Consider the following 12,260-nt stretch of genomic DNA (forward strand, 5'->3'; position numbering starts at 1 on the left):
AATAGGCAAATTTCAGTGGGTCCAGGTCTTTGCTGAGACAGGTGTTGATTCTAGCCATGACTAACCTGTCAGAGCATTTCATCGCCATAGATGTGAGTGCTACTGGATGATAGTCATTGAGGTAGCTCACACTGCTCTTCTTCGGCACTGGTATAGTTGTTGCCCTTTTGAAACAGGTGGGAACTTCTGACTGTAACAGTGAGAGATTGAAAATGTCTTTGAATACTCCTGCCAGTTGGTTGGCACAGTTTTCAGAGCCTTACCAGGTACTCCATTAGGCCCTGCTGCCCTGCAAGGGTTCACCCTCTCGAAAGACAGCCTGACAGGAATTACACGGTCAATGAATGCTGCATGGATCCTCAGAGCTGTGGTTATATTCTCCCTTTCAAAGTGAGCATAAAAAGTATTGAGCCTGTCTGGTAGTGAAGCATCACTGTCACTCGTGATGCTGGGTTTTGAAATTGGGTGTTAAACTTAATTTTTATCTAGATACCTTGATGCCACATTCAATCAGATGATTACTGATGTGAAGTACAGCCAATCCCTGAGTATATTTCATCTCTAAAGAAAATTAAATTAATTTAATTGTTTGCTGTTTAAGTGTTGATGTATTTAAATTATTTTTACAAAATTGTGTTCTATATTTAATTTAATCCAATTTTCCAGTGGCATAATCAATATACACACTCACTGGCTATTTTATTAAGTACACCTGTATACCTGCCCTTTACTGCAAATATCTAATCAACCAATTATGTGGCAGCAACTCACTGCATAAAATCGTGAACACATTGTTAAGCAGTTCGGTTGTTGTTCAAACAGAACATCAGAATTTGGAAGAAATGTAATCTAAGTGACTTTGACCATGGAATAATTGTTAGTGCCAGACAGTATGGTTTGAGGATCTGAGAAACTGCGAATCTCCTGGGATTTTCATGTACAACAGTCTCTAGAGTTTATAGAGAATTGTCTGAAAACAAAAAAAAATCCAGTGAGCAGCAGTTCTGCGGGCAGAGACACCTTGCTAATGAGAGTGGTCAGAGGATAATGATCAGACTGGTTTAAACTAATAGGAAGGTAATAGTAACTCAAATCTCTAAATGTTACAACAGTGGTGTGCAGAAGAGCATCTCTGAACACACAGCACATTGAACCTTGAAGTGCAGAGGCTACAGTAGCAAAAGACCACAAACATACATTCAGTGGTCACTTTATTAGGAACAGGAGGTGCCTAAATGAGAATACGGTCGATGTGATTGCTTAAATATTCTTAAGTACTTTCCAAGTTTATGAATGTCGAGGACATGCAATGACCTTCACAGTCTCAACAATTTTAGCTGCTACTGAGCCTGATGGTGAGAATTTAGCAATGGTCTGTGCATCTTTTGGGCAAAGGGCTTGAAATTTTTACACCTATGCTCCAGTGTATAAGGCCTCGCTAATCAGGTGCTGTCTTGGGAAACAAGTTGCCCCTGGAGGTGAGTGCACATTGGAGAGTGGAAAATTTGGATGACTCATCACTCACCAGAGGCAGGCCAGACAAAACCATTCCTCAAACCAGATTGGTGAATGAATAGATGTTGTTCATCACTGGTTTAAGCACAGGAACTTACTTATGGTCCAGACCTGGCCAACCCGGAATTGTGGCATCACCACAGTTCGAGCCTTTCACTTCCTGTAATATTTAACTGAGGCTCCACGAATTCTTCTTTCCTTACAGACAAAGAGAAACTACACTATGATGTCTATGAGCTACTGATGAACAGCCACTCTTTTACACTTAAAATGAAAACAAAAATACTGGAAATACTCAGCAAGTCAGGCCACATCTGTGGGAAAGAAAATAATGTCATAGTATTTACAAGAAGCTTTGACAAAGTTTCTCTGACCTGAAACATTTTTTTTCCTACACATGAGACTTGATCTACTGAATATTTCCAGTAATTCTTGTTTTTGTTTTAGATATTTGTTTGTTATTGCATAAATGATTTGGATGAAAATGTGGATGGGTGGATTGGTACATTTGCAATGATACAAAGATTAGTGGCATTGCGGATAGAGTAGAGGACTGCCAAACGATGCAACTGGATAAAGTAAGAGTAGAAATGACAAATGAAGTTTAACCCTGCTAAGTGTGAGGTGTTGCATTTGAGCGATCAAGTATAAAAGGTCAAAAGACAGTTAAGGGCAAGACCCTCAACAGTATTGATGTCCAGAGAGATTTATGCTCCATGTCCATAGCTCCCTGAAGGTGGTTGTAAAAGGCAATAGAGAGGCAAGGAAAGAGAATGGCAAGCTTGCCTTTGTTAATCGAGATACTGAGTAATTAAGAGTCAATCAGGAGCTTTATAAAACTCTGGTTAGCCTGCATCCAGAATGTTGCATTCTATTCCGATTACTCCATTATGGGAAGGATGTGGTGACTTTGCAAAAGGTATAGAGATGGTTTACCAGGATGCAGCCTGGATTAGAGGACATGTACCATATGGGGAGGGTGGAGGAACTTGGGTTGCCTTCTCTGGACTGGCAGAGGCTGAGAGGTGTGCTAATAAGATTCATAAGATTATGAGAGGCTTTGACAGAGTAGACAGCCTCTTTTCCAGGGGTCAAAATGTCTCATATTGGAGCAGATGCATTTAAGATTAGAGGGTGAGAGTTCTAAGTAGATATGCCAGACAATTTTTTTTACACGGAGAGTGGTGGTTGATTGGATTGTACTGCCAGGGGTGATAGTGGAGTCAAATATGATAGAGGCTCTTAGATAGGTAAATGAAAGTGCAAAAAAAAGTCAAAGGATAAGGAAGTTGTATTGGCAGAAGGGATTAGCTTAGTTCAGTGTTAATTTAATTAGTTGAGTCTGTTTCTGCTCTGCACTGGTCCTGCTCTATGTTTTATATTTCAGCCTTTTTTTAAATTTTTACTTTCTTTTGACCTGTATCTATTGGAGCAAGGTCAAAGGAGAGGAAAGCAGCAGGGTAAGTGATGAATCCATCACCTTTGGTTGTTAATCGCACACAAAGCTCTGCTAACAGCAATAAAGTATTGAATGTTCTGGGTTTCCCTGTCAATACTGGAACCCTTTCTTCCCAGTCTGGGTGTTGTTCAGTGTCTCTGAGTTATTATTGTGACCTTGACTGTCCTGTCACACTGCTTGAATGAACAAACTCAGCATAGGCCAAGAATTTGTATCCTTCTTATTCAGTTGATGAACTTGCAAAAATGTCAGGAATGCAGTTCTCCGTTAAAGCACGTTTTTCTGCCTCTTTCAGAGAAGCGAAATGATTTAACTCTGTTGAACTATTTTCAGTAAAACGGTGTTGATACAGAACTTAATGTTAGCATTATTCAGAAAGTCAGATGTAGATTTACTCTTGGAATTTGGCTCATGTTTATAAACTACATAGTATATTCCTGACATGTGCCTAAATAGCAAATAGTATGGATCAAATAATGAAGGCTCATTGACTTTGGCTCTATGTAATTGAATAAGGGTTCTCAGAAATAATTTTAGTTATATAATAACTATAATAAGATAGTAATAATTTTATATAATGTAAAACTTCTGTTGCTATCTTTCAAAACATAATACAATGCAGAAAGAGGGCATTTGATTGTTTATAGCTCTGTAGATGATTCAAGAAATGCTTGATCAGTTAACAAGAATTATTGATATCTCCTCCTAATTCACATATTATCATAATTGATTAAACGTAGCATGATTCCTTTGTCATTGCTGATTAAGAGTCCTGCAACTCTCTACCAAACATACATGAAACAATACCTTCAACAGGAGGCTTGTACTGTAACTAGCCTCCAGGTGAGTATTAACATTAACTGCTGCCATAATCAGCAATAGAATGTCAGTAAATATTTATTTTTTTAATTAAGACTACATTAGGCTTCCTTGCCAATAAATAAACTTGCAAAATAATAATGGTGAGAAATAGGTTAGGTGAAAATAAAGGAAGAAAGAAAACTAATAAAATGTTCGGCCAAATTTCTGTATGCTAAACACAGACAATATTCATAATTAATTTTGCCATGTGAGTTTACTCTTGACCAGTTACTCGAAGCAGCAACCATTCGATATCCAGCAACACGAGCTGATCAAAATCATAAGGCTTTTCTTCTATCTGTTGAGTCCCCATAATGAAGATGTGGAATCGATATGGGTAGAGCTGCGTAACACTAAGGGGCAGAAGACGCTGGTGGGAGTTGTGTACAGGCCACCTAATAGTAGTAGTGAGGTCGGAGATGGTGTTAAACAGGAAATTAGAAATGTGTGCAACAAAGGAACAGCAGTTATAATGGGTGACTTCAATCTACATGTAGACTGGGTGAACCAAATTGGTAAAGGTGCGGAGGAAAAGGATTTCTTGGAATGTATGAGGGATGGTTTTTTGAACCAACATGTCGAGGAACCAACTAGAGAGCAGGCTATTCTGGACTGGGTTTTGAGCAATGAGGAAGGGTTAATTAGCGATCTTGTCGTGAGAGGACCCTTGGGTAAGAGTGACCATAATATGGTGGAATTCTTCATTAATATGGAGAGTGACATAGTTAATTCAGAAACAAAGGTTCTGAACTTAAAGAGGGGTAACTTTGAAGGTATGAGACGTGAATTAGCTAAGATAGACTGGCAAATGACACTTAAAGGATTGACGGTGGATATGCAATGGCAAGCATTTAAAGGTTGCATGGATGAACTACAACAATTGTTCATCCCAGTTTGGCAAAAGAATAAATCAAGGAAGGTAGTGCACCCGTGGCTGACAAGAGAAATTAGGGATAGTATCAATTCCAAAGAAGTAGCATACAAATTAGCCAGAGAAAGTGGCTCACCTGAGGACTGGGAGAAATTCAGAGTTCAGCAGAGGAGGACAAAGGCTTAATTAGGAAGGGGAAAAAAAGATTATGAGAGAAAACTGGCGGGGAACATAAAAACGGACTGTAAAAGCTTTTATAGATATGTAAAAAGGAAAAGACTGCTAAAGACAAATGTAGGTCCCCTGCAGACAGAAACAGGTGAATTGATTATGGGGAGCAAGGACATGGCAGACCAATTGAATAATTACTTTGGTTCTGTCTTCACTAAGGAGGACATAAATAATCTTCCAGAAATAGTAAGGGACAGAGGGTCCAGTGAGATGGAGGAACTGAGTGAAATACATGTTAGTAGGGAAGTGGTGTTAGGTAAATTGAAGGGATTGAAGGCAGATAAATCCCCAGGGCCAGATGGTCTGCATCCTAGAGTGCTTAAGGAAGTAGCCCAAGAAATAGTGGATGCATTAGTGATAATTTTTCAAAACTCGTTAGATTCTGGACTAGTTCCTGAGGATTGGAGAGTGGCTAATGTAACCCCACTTTTTAAAAAAGGAGGGAGAGAGAAACCGGGGAATTATAGACCGGTTAGCCTAACGTCGGTGGTGGGGAAACTGCTGGAGTCAGTTATCAAGGATGTGATAACAGCACATTTGGAAAGCGGTGAAATGATCGGACAAAGTCAGCATGGATTTGTGAAAGGAAAATCATGTCTGACGAATCTCATAGAATTTTTTGAGGATGTAACTAGTAGAGTGGATAGGGGAGAACCAGTGGATGTGGTATATTTGGATTTTCAAAAGGCTTTTGACAAGGTCCCACACAGGAGATTAGTGTGCAAACTTAAAGCACACGGTATTGGGGGTAAGGTATTGGTGTGGGTGGAGAATTGGTTAGCAGACAGGAAGCAAAGAGTGGGAATAAACGGGACCTTTTCAGGATGGCAGGCGGTGACTAGTGGGGTACCGCAAGGCTCAGTGCTGGGACCCCGGTTGTTTACAATATATATTAATGACTTGGATGAGGGAATTAAATGCAGCATCTCCAAGTTTGCGGATGACACGAAGCTGGGTGGCAGTGTTAGCAGTGAGGAGGATGCGAAGAGGATGCAGAGTGACTTGGATAGGTTGGGTGAGTGGGCAAACTCATGGCAGATGCAATTTAATGTGGATAAATGTGAAGTTATCCACTTTGGTGGCAAAAATAGGAAAACAGATTATTATCTGAATGGTGGCCGATTAGGAAAAGGGGAGGTGCAACGAGACCTGGGTGTCATTATACACCAGTCATTGAAAGTGGGCATGCAGGTACAGCAGGCGGTGAAAAAGGCGAATGGTATGCTGGCATTTATAGCGAGAGGATTCGAGTACAGGAGCAGGGAGGTACTACTGCAGTTGTACAAGGCCTTGGTGAGACCACACCTGGAGTATTGTGTGCAGTTTTGGTCCCCTAATCTGAGGAAAGACATCTTTGCCATAGAGGGAGTAGAAAGAAGGTTCACCAGATTGATTCCTGGGATGGCAGGACTTTCATATGAAGAAAGACTGGATGAACTGGGCTTGTACTCGTTGGAATTTAGAAGATTGAGGGGGGATCTGATTGTAACGTATAAGATCCTAAAGGGATTGGACAGGCTAGATGCAGGAAGATTGTTCCCGATGTTGGGGAAGTCCAGAACGAGGGGTCACAGTTTGAGGATAGAGGGGAAGCCTTTTAGGACCGAGATTAGGAAAAACTTCTTCACACAGAGAGTGGTGAATCTGTGGAATTCTCTGCCACAGGAAACTGTTGAGGCCAGTTTATTGGCTATGTTTAAGAGGGAGTTAGATATGGCCCTTGTGGCTACAGGGGTCAGGGGGTATGGAGGGAAGGCTGGGGCGGGGTTCTGAGTTGGATGATCAGCCATGATCATAATAAATGGCGGTGCAGGCTCGAAGGGCCGAATGGCCTACTCCTCTACCTATTTTCTATGTTTCTATGTTTCTATAAACTGTAATCTTGATCAGTCCAAATTCTATAAAGAGTGAGATGCACACAGCACAAGAGAAACACCACTGGGACTGTTTAAATTAGACCAGTATTATTTTTCATTTCGATTATGTTAAATATTGATCAGCATATATAGTCTGTAAGATACTGCTGACCTTCAAAGAACTTACAGGAGTCCCTTATTATCATATTTATACAGTCTCTTTTTAACTCTTCTTCAGAATTTTACAGTGATTTAATGATCCAATAAATGGATTCAACAGAGGAACAGCTATGTATTCTCCAGCCTCTATTTACCAGAGGGTTGCAACATGGGACAGATAGATACTACGTATGCATTATTGAAGCTTTTCTTTTATGTGCACAATAAATGGTAGAACTTGTGTTGTTCTCTATAATTTTGAGTGACTCATGTTTAACGCCTATTGTGGATTGCATTCACACTAAAAGGTTTGGGAATAAAGCGTGCCCGATTCTTTAAGTTTATCTGTCTTGCTTTCATTTTCCTTTTGCTACCAATTGCATAACCCTTAAATAAAATGATGTTAAAACACAAATTTCAATAAAAAGAAATTAATGTTGGTACATGATAGAGAATACATTATACTATTCCAATTGTCTTTAGAAAGCTAAGACACTTTCCATTTTAGAATGTACACAAGTGCATTGATAACAAAATGAATTCTGACAGAAAGAGTAATATTCTCCATGGAATTTTTCAAGACTTGTTCCGACTCGCTGTTCTACATTAGAGTTTAAATCACATTCAGAAATTAAAATCTTATCAGTTTGATGATTACATGTAATCAAAAAAGACAGCACAATATAAAATGTATACCACAGGCACACTTAATCTTCAGACATTTTCAGATCGGGAGCACAGTAATTGTTTGTATTTATATGCATGAACTTCTCAACAATACAGGCCAGCTAAATTGTCAACATAATGTCACACTTTCATTTCAAAATGAAATGAACTCCTGCTCCAGATATCCAGAGGCTAATTTCAAACAAGAGATGATATGGTTGAAATTGAGTATATTAATCAAATTTCATATTCCAGATATGGTGACTGTAGCAGTCAATTCACTTGCATTAGTTAAAAGAAAAACATAAATGGCTAGGGTGGAGAACCATATCTAAGAGAGATGTAATTATGTTGATAATGAGGTGTTTTATATACAAATTCTCAGATAGACTGGCACTTCGTCCAACATCAAAACTCCATTTTCCTTATGCCCATCAGTGAAGTACCTCACAATGTACTTAAGATCAAATAAGCTCGGTAAATATACTTTCTTTTTGGTGTTTATTTACCTTATCCAGTATAAAATGGTAAAATTCTAACTGAGCACTCCTTACTGTGGGCATAAAACCTGTATCTAAATAAATTTATGATTTCAATATGAAAGATAAGCAAGTTTTCTGAATGTAGTGACTGTGTTACTGCTTTTGACTGAGGAGTGTCCAATGCTCCCATATGTTTTACTAACTTCTCGTGTGCATGTGCACGGGTGTATGCACGTGTGTGTTTGTGTGTGTGTGTGTGTGTGTGTGTGTGTGTGTATGTGTGAGTGTTCAAATTTTGAGAGCCAAATCAATTTCATTTGAGGACAGAGGCTGCAATATGTTGCTGGCACCATTTCACTACCTAGTTTTTAATCTAATCTGGTAAAAATAAAACAATTTTTTTCTTGTTTTTCTAACGTTTTTATTTAATTGAGGTGAAACATAAATATACAGAGTCCAATGTACCTTCATCATAGCGATGGTTATAAACTGTTTGAATCTTTGTTGCTCATGAGTTATCGAAACAGCATGCTTGAAAGGTATGATTCACACCCTTGTGATTCTGAAATCGTATCCTTTATCCCTATACAAAAGCCAAAGCTTTTGCTGCAGAACAAATGGCAAGTTTAACATTCATGGTGTCATTAGTGCACAAAAACTATATTGTGATAAGAAATTTAAGAGTCACCATAAATCAGTAGATGATTCCTGCTGCTCTGTTGTAGGGCTTCTGAAAATGACGGCTTGTCCTTTGAGTTTCAGGAAACTGCTGGATATATAATACAAGCAAAAATTTAAACATCTCAACAAATCGTTTCTGGTATTTTCATAGAATGATGGAATCATACAGAGGAATGGGCCCTTTGAGCCATCTTGTCCAATCCAACTGTGATCCTTATCGAGGCTAATTCCAGTTGCCTGCACTAGGCCTGTATTTTGTGATTCAAATTGTGCAGATTTGCTTTGAACATTGCATGGACTTGGGGGCATGAGCTCCAAGAGAGATGGTGTAGACTAGCAGTTTATTCCCTGGAATGTAGAAGATTGAGGTGTGACCTGGGCAAAGGACACAAGATCATAAGATCAAGAAGGGCATCGAAAGGATTTTTTTTTCCCCCCAGGGAGCGTGTACAAAAAACAGGAAAGTATTGGTTTAAGGTCAGAGCTGAGAGATTTCAGAAGACACCCGAAGCAGCTTCTTCATTCAGTGGGCGGTGCATATTTGGATAAGCTGTCAGAAATAGTGGCTGAGGCAGACATGCCAGAGGGTTAGAGAGATTTAAAGGGCTTGGGCCAAACATGGGAAGACAGGACTAGCTCACTGGGCAACACAGTTGGCGTATATGCGCTGAACTCAGGGGTCCGTTTCCATGTTGTTTGACTCTATGACCCTCGGAACCTGGAACTCAATAACTACATTGTTTGTTTTTAGCAGTTTCTTTAATTGTAAATATTAGCATCTCATTCTATATCTAAGCTTTTCTAGTTTACTTTTAACTGCACTGACTCTAATTAATCCAATTCCTCTGTCTTTTAGTTTCATTATCTAAACCTTCAACTTCATTGGTCACTGGTCTAGCCTTTCAACAGAGTCAAAGATGGACCACTGATCTAATTTTCCACTATTGTAGAACATAATTTATTGGAAGCACAGGTTAAAGAAAGCATCTCACTCTGGGCGCTCACCATAAGCTATCCCACTCCAGCAACTTCTGAGCTATCACATTGAAAGGGTGCTGTGGTGCTTTGAACCAGAACAAAGCTGGGCAGCTGCTTACTGTGATGTCTGACCAGTGATTAATGGCTTCAGACTCCAGTCTTAAATCTGGCCTCAGAAGATGTATGGTACAGGCAGATGCCATTGCCTTTGTCACAATTGTCAAACATATTACACTTGTCACTAATTTAAGGTATATCCGTGGCAGAGAGATTTAAATGAAACTTTTGTAGCAATATAGTATTCAATGCTGGGAGAAGTATAAAAAGTCCCATGGAGAATTATGTCCTGCAGGCACACTGAATTTTGCATTAAAGTATTAGGAACATGAATACAATACAATTTAAAATCCCAACCTTCAGAGAAACACATGCCCCTGCATCCTTACACCTCAGCTATTAGAATACAAACAAAACTTTTCAAGACCAAGTGTTTTCATGACCACCTGTGTTTTTAGATAATTGTTATACCATTGATGAATACATCTAAAACCTTGCCTCCTTTTGTTTAATTGTTTCAACACACCCGAATGAGCTGAGGATTTAGTCAGCCTTCTTGACATGGCAGATTAAATGGATTTAAGGTGCACACTTGAACAGGGAATCTGTTGTGGGTTAGAGTGAAATGACAAGAGCAACAGTTTGTCTATTCTCTAATCGTAGAAACTTTTATAAAGAACGTTTCTATAATTTAAATAGTAGGTCTGAAGATGTAATTGTCTCCCTAAGTACAGTATATATAATTGTGGAGCTCAAATATTTGTTTACAAAATTGCACAACATGATTTTGCTTCTTTAATTCCTATTCTTATTCCTGTTCTGACACTTTGGTCCACGGCCTCCTCTTGTGCCACGATGAGGCCACTTTCAGGTTGGAGGCACAACACCTCATATTCCGTCTGGTTAGCCTCCAACCTGATGGCATGAACGTCAATGACACCTTTTGGTAAAAAAAACATCTTCCCTCCCCCTTCCCCCTTCTTCTATTCCCCACTCTGGCCTGTTACCTTTTTTCATCTGCCTATCACCTCTCGCAGATGCTAATCCTTCTTCTCTTTCTCCTATGGTCGAGTCTGTTCTCCTGTCAAATTCCTTCCTCTTCAACCTTTTACCTTCCCACCCATCTGGATTCACCTATCAACGTCCAGATATCTTTCTTCCTCCTCCCCCCACCTTTTTATCCTGTATCTTCCCCTTTCCTTCCAGTGCTGAAAAAGGGTCCCGGCCCAAAACACAGACTGCTTATTCATTTCCATAGCTGCTGCCTGGCGTCCTGAGTTCCTGCAGCATCTTGCATGTGTGTTGCTTTGGAATTCCAGCATCTGCAGAATTTCTGGTGTTTAAAATAAAGGAAAGGATTGAGTTTTTCTGTATATTCTACAAGTAGGCCCTGGATACCAATGGATTCAAAATCATATCTTGCAAGTGCACAAGAAAAATAGGCAAATCCCTTTCATGGGCAGCATTTCATGGGTAGTTGTATCTGTAATAGTTTCCAACCACCACTGTTGTTGAAGATAGAATTATAAGATTTACAAGTCATTTTGATAGGAATATGTGCCTAATATGAGGAAATATATCAGCATAGATAGGCATCACAGTTGGAATGGATGAGTTGGGCCATAACAGTTCATTTCTGTGCTGTACAATTCTATCATTCAATGAAAAGACAATCTGAGAAAACTAATTATTTTCCTTACAGTGCCATGACGTGTGGGTGTACATTTATTGAGATGATTGATGGCATAAGGACGATATCATGCGTTGTAATCCCCTAGGTGCAGAGACAGGAATGTGCCTGTCTTTACATTCAAAACTGAAAGTTAACTATTTTGAACAATTACATTTAAGTTTAAGAAACAATATTCATATTGTGTTGGAGTTTAGTGTAAGAACTCTGAAGGCTGCTATGTCAAGACATATTAATACAGTTAGTACTATTTCTAATTTTATGAAAAAAAGACATTTAAATACATGTTCAAGCATAGTATTGTTTAAAATAGAGCTCTGCTAATTGCTCTTAGATCATCATCAGTAATAAATATGATGCTCATCCCAAAGGATTGCACTGTGTTGTAATTCTTAATCACTTTAAATAAAAATAGCTCAGATAGAAGGTACTGGAATAAGGATGGGGATGTGGCTGTGGTCAGGCCATCTGCAAATTACAAATTAGAAATGAATATCTCTTAAAAGGAGGTGGGATATGACAAGGGGATTACAGAGGGTACTGTCATTATTGATGTTTTCTGACCAATTGTCCCAGTGATGACTAGATATTGCCTTCTCACTGGGGTAAGGTCAATCGGACGTGACTCTCAAGTCCACTTGGATGCAGCTCATCGTATACAAATATATTAAAAAATCAGATACTGGAAATCTGAAATGTAAGCAAAATATTCTGGGAAATAGTCAGTAGCTCAGGTAGCCTCTGTAGAAAGAGA

General features: G+C 39.1%; 1 long non-coding RNA gene across 1 annotated transcript in view; it reads right to left on the reverse strand.

The window, feature by feature from the left end:
• Positions 1-12,260, reverse strand: part of LOC134357587 (uncharacterized) — a 206,134-nt gene that overhangs the window by 104,266 nt on the left and 89,608 nt on the right. The window contains exon 2 of the long non-coding RNA XR_010020662.1: positions 8,789-8,869. This is a non-coding gene — a long non-coding RNA (uncharacterized LOC134357587). The remainder of the gene's footprint in view (positions 1-8,788; positions 8,870-12,260) is intronic.

The sequence above is a fragment of the Mobula hypostoma genome, chromosome 16, assembly GCF_963921235.1.
Source record: "Mobula hypostoma chromosome 16, sMobHyp1.1, whole genome shotgun sequence".
Taxonomy (NCBI): Eukaryota; Metazoa; Chordata; class Chondrichthyes; order Myliobatiformes; family Myliobatidae; genus Mobula; species Mobula hypostoma.